A 5,596-nucleotide genomic window follows, 5' to 3' on the forward strand; every position below is an offset into this window, starting at 1 on the left:
AAAAACACCAAGCTAGCGGAAATACGCCCCGCTTCCGGCGACGCACTTCAAAATAAGAGTGACTCTCGAAAAGAATAAAAGAAATGTAGACGATGTGACAGTGATGGAATGTAACTAAGTACATTTACTCAAGTATTGCACTTGAGTTCAATTTTTTAGGTACTTGTAATTTACTATTACACTATTTAACACTATTTAAATGTTCACTACTTTATATTTCCACTCCACTGGGCAGCAAACGCATGAAAAACTGTCAAATCTAAGGTCTAAAAGTAACTAGTAACTAAAGTTATCAGATAAATGTAGTGGAGTAAAAAGAACAATATTTCCCTCTGACAGTGGAGTATTAGTATACAGTTCCATTACTGTACAATACTTGAGTAAATGTACTTAGCTCCTTGCAACATTTAAAACACTTAAAATACAGATGAAGTTTCTGTTTCCACTGATGGAATGTAACTAAGTACATTTACTCAAGAAATGTACTTTTGAGGTACTTGTACTTTACCTGAGGCAAATATTGTACTTTTTACTGCACTACATGTATTTGATAACTTCAGTTACTAGTTACTTTACAGATTACTTCCTGCATCAGAGCCAAAGTAGAACATGTTTTAAATGAACAGTGTAACTGATACTTTTGATACTTTAGTAGATTTAATATCAGATACTTTAAGACTTTTACTCGAGTACTGTTCATGTGGGTGACTTTCACTTTTACCAAAGTAATTCAACACCATATCTTTACTTTTACTCGAGTATAACTGTTGATTACTTTTACTGATGAGGTACCTGAAGCTGAGCAGGTGTGGAAAGTGAGTAACTCGTGTACTTAAGTACAGTTTTGAAGTACTACTTGAGTATTTCCATCTTCCCTGTCACCTACTTTATATTTCTTTTCTACATTTCAGAGGTAAAAACAGGAACTTTTCCTGCACTACATTTACCTGACAGCTTTAGTTACTGATTACTTTGGATGTTATGATTTCATATAGACTACGTAACCATGACAATCCTAAAATTAATTATTGTTAAGGATGAAACTATCAAACAGTATAAGTTTGCTCAACCTCCATCAACCACAACATAAAACTGCTGCTCACATTTATACATCAGTAACAATAACCAAATATTAAAGATATATAACTGATATATATTTTATTTTATTTTCACCACATTAAGTCTGTTCTGCTGATAATACTTCTTTTACCTTCACTTACTTATGAATTAATCAACACAGGACTCTAACTTGTAATGAAGTATTTTTACACTGATGCAGTTTTGCTACTTTTACTAAATTAAAAGTATCTTCTCCATCACTGCTGTATGATATTTAAGCAGAGCGTTAAAGAGAGCTGAGAAGCAGTTTTACCGTGACTGCAGTAAAATAAAATATTACTTCACTTTCTATATTCTATGCAGCTTCATATGAAGGGAACATATATTTAAAAATCATAGTAGTCACATTATTAAAAATCTGATTTTGTTTTAATTTAACATATTATTATATTGTGTGTAAACTATAGTTTAATGTTCTGTATACAACCTCATGTCTTTTTTTTCATTTCATTGTACTGGACCACAATCAGTACTTTTCTTACAAGCCACCAGTCTATATTATCTATATTAAAAACACATTTTCTCCATTTTACACTGAATATTACATTAAACATTCTAATCTTTGTGTAATCAAAGTGTAACAATGACTAACATGAGCTTTATTCTTGATTTAATGCTGTTTTTTACTTTGAAAAGTTGAACCACAGAGCATGAGCTACACGGACTTTTATTTTGAAGTCAAACTAGTTAAACCAGAAGTCATTGGCAGTTCGCTTCTGTTGACGTCACAAAACTAATCTCCAGCTGGAAAAATAGCTTCTCCCGCGCATGCGCCCCCGGGCCGGGCTGTTAAGTGAAGCGAACCCAAATCCAACAGTACACAGGAATCACACTTATCGATCCATTATTGGCAGATTTCCCACAGACACACGGGCTCCTGTCACTCACCTGGCTGCACTCACCCACCTGTGAATGTTCAGACTCACTCTGAACACCTGAGCACAGGCAGCTGCCTGAAACATCAGCCTCTGGGAAGTTTCAGTTTCAGGCCTTGAAACTCTGAACAGTTCATTATTCTTTTTTAAATCAGCATTAATAGTAATTATTAGTTGTTAGTTTTTCAACAGTATTATTATTGATTTACATATATACAATGACAATAATAATAATAATAATAATGATACATTTTATTTAAGGCGCCTTTCAGGGCACTCAAGGTCGCCTTACACAACATATAAACAACGATTTAATATAACTGAATTGGACAATGAAAATAATATATAGACATGATTAGAGGGAAATAAACCATCATCAATAAAACATCCATGTACTTGACATATTTGACATATGTAAATGTAAATGTACTTTATTTATACAGCCCATAACAACAAACCTTTCGGTGTCCCAAAGTGCTTTACAGCCAGTAATAAATAAAAAGAAGAAAAAATAAAAAAATAAATAAAAAACAATTAAAAACAATAAAATACAGCAAAATCAAAGATAAAATAAGATAAAATAAGATAAAAGTGTCATCACGCTACTGGGCATTAAAAGCCATCCTAAATAAATAGGTTTTTAGCCGAGATTTGAAGAAGCCCAGGTCAGCAAAAAGACGCATATCGGCGGGGAGCTTATTCCAGAGCCTGGGGGCAGCAACAGAAAAGGCTCGGTCACCCCAGTGTTTGTATTTTGACCTGGGCACTTCCAGCTAAAGTTGACTGGTTGCCCTCAGAGCTCTGCCAGGATTACGGACAGTTAATAAAAGTTTAAAATCAATTCTATAGAGGACAGGAAGCCAATGAAGGGAGTTAAGAACAGGAGTGATGTGCACACGTCTGTTAGTGTTGGTTAAAAGACGGCAGCAGCGTTCTGCACTAAGAGAAGACTGTGATACACCAGCATAAAGTGCATTGCAGTAGTCCAGCCTTGAACTTATTAGAGCATGGATGGCTTTCTCAAGGTCATGGCGGCTTAAAAACATTTTAACTTTGGCCAGGAGACGTAGCTGGAAAAAGCTAGTCCTGACAACATTATCGATTTGTTTCTCAAACCTCAGATGACTGTCAAAGGTCACTCCCAGATTTTCTGACGGTTGAACTAAGTTTTGAAGAGAAGGTGCCGAAGCCAGCCGTCACAGTATCCCCAAACATGATACATGTCATTATTTAAATGAAGAAAACGTTTGGCCAACCACTGCTTAATATCCGCAATACGATCAGCCAAGGAACATTGTGCACTATTACTATTTGGCTTCACAGGCAGACAGATTTGTAAATCGTCTGCATAACAGTGAAAAGAAAGGTTGTGCCTGGCTATAATTGACCCCAGTGGTAACATGTACAGTGAGAAGAGGTTAGGGCCGAGAATAGATCCTTGTGGGACTCCACAGGAGAGAGGAGCACTGGAAGAGGACAGGTCACCAACCATAACAGAGAAGGTTCTACTGGACAAGTAAGATGTAAACCACTTCAATGCAGTGCCGCAGATGCCAACATGATTACTTCGACGTGACAGGAGGACTGAATGGTCCACCGTGTCAAAGGCTGCTGAGAGATCAAGCAGCAACGGGGCACTTGGCATCCACAGACAGAGCGATATCGTTGTGCACCTTCAACAGTGCAGACTCGGTGCTGTGACGAGACCTAAACCCAGATTGGAACTTCTCAAAGACAGAGTTGTCCTCAAGAAAAGACTGTAATTGTATAAAAACAACTTTTTCTAAAACCTTAGAAAGAAAGGGCAGATTGGCCAGATTAGGCTTTTTAAGAAGGGGCCTGACCACAGCATGTTTAAAGGCAGTTGGGACAGTTCCTAATCTAAGGCAGGAGTTAATAAAAACCAGGAGACTGGGCCCCACAGTATTAAAAACAAATTTCAGCACTTTGGCAGGGACAATATCCAATGGGCAATTTGTAGGTTTCAGAGATTTCAGCACATCACCGAGAGAAGAGAGGGAAACCAACTCAAACTGGTCAAACACAGCAGAATGAGCTGGGGCAACAAGCAGATCCTTATTAGTATTCATAATAACACTCTCACTGACGTCTTTTCTGACAGAATCCACTTTGTCAACAAAATAATGAAGAAAATTCTCACAAGTGGCTGTTGAAAGATCAGTCACAGCAGAAGTGCATGGGTTAACAACAGCGTTAATTGTATCAAATAACACCTTGGTACAGTGACTGCTGCTAGAAATAATAGTAACATTTCCAGAGACACATGCAGTTTGTCCTTCTTCCGTCTGCTTTCCGCCTGCCTGCAACGTTGCCTGATGACGCGGGTGGTGTCATTCAACCAGGGGTCCGTTCTTGGCTTGACAGATTTTTGCCTAAAAGTTTCAATAGTCTTTATTTTTCCTATTTTCATTTGTATTGTGATTCCTACTTGCTACTTTGTCTTTGTGCTGCTGCAACACTCGTAATTACGCCTCTGGAGATCAACAAAGGATGATCTTATCTTATCTTATCTTATCTTATCTTACACAGCAATCAAAATCAAAGATCAAAATGAGCGTGCATCTTGACGGCCATATTCTCCTATCCTTCCCTTCTTATGCAGGTCGGCCTCTGCATTACAACACAAGATACCATCTTCATAAACATCGATGTCAGAGTTAAACTGATTCAACAGGAAATTAACTGACACTTCTCTGATGATCAAATGTTCATTTGTGTGATTACTGATACACAATGATGTGTTATTACAGATTAAACAGGCAGGAGAATATACAATCAGCTCCACCAGCTGCAGCAGAAAGACATGAAAACATTAACATCAATAATTATAATCCAACTCTCCTTCAACTGAACATCCTGCGTAACGAGTACTTCTACTCTTTATCAGTATAATACTCATACTTTTGTACCTCTGTGCTGACTTCACTGTTTCTTCACGGTGGTATTTCTACTTTTTAATAAAACTACTTCTCCCCCTGCTGGTCATCGTGGAGGAAACACCAGGAGACTGATCACCTGTGAACTCTGTACCTGTGTGAGGGTCAGGGTGGACAGCAGCTGGTCTCTGGCTCCCTCTGCTGGCAGGAGAGTGTAACAACACCGCAGGAGGTCAGTGTGTGCAGTCACTGTTAACTGTTACAGACAGGAGCTTCTTTCTAACCAGCAACACTCACTATTATAAATATCACATGTCCATGTTGTTATTGGAGCTGGAGGACCTTCTGATGTGAAGTTTCTCTGAGTTTGATTGAAGAGAGAAGCTCAGACTGAGCAGAGAGACCCTGAATGAAGCAGTGTCAGTCTGAAATACTGAAATACTGCGAGGGGGAAGTAAAAGGAGAGAGAGGAAGAGAGAGAGAGACAGGAGGAGAGGAAGAAACAAGAGAGGAAGACAGCTGGAGAGGACATGAGAGACAGAGGAGAAACAAGAAGAGACGAGAAGAAGAAGAAGAAGGAGAAGAAAGAGAAGAAGAAGAAGTAGAAAGAAAGGAGGAGGAAAAGAAGAAGAAGAAAGAGGAGAAGAAGAAAGAAAGAAAGAAGGAGAAGGAGAAGATAGAGAAGAAGAAGAAATAAAGGAGGAG

Source organism: Pagrus pagrus, assembly GCF_965226575.1.
Source record: "Pagrus pagrus genome assembly, chromosome: 8".
Lineage (NCBI taxonomy): Eukaryota > Metazoa > Chordata > Actinopteri > Spariformes > Sparidae > Pagrus > Pagrus pagrus.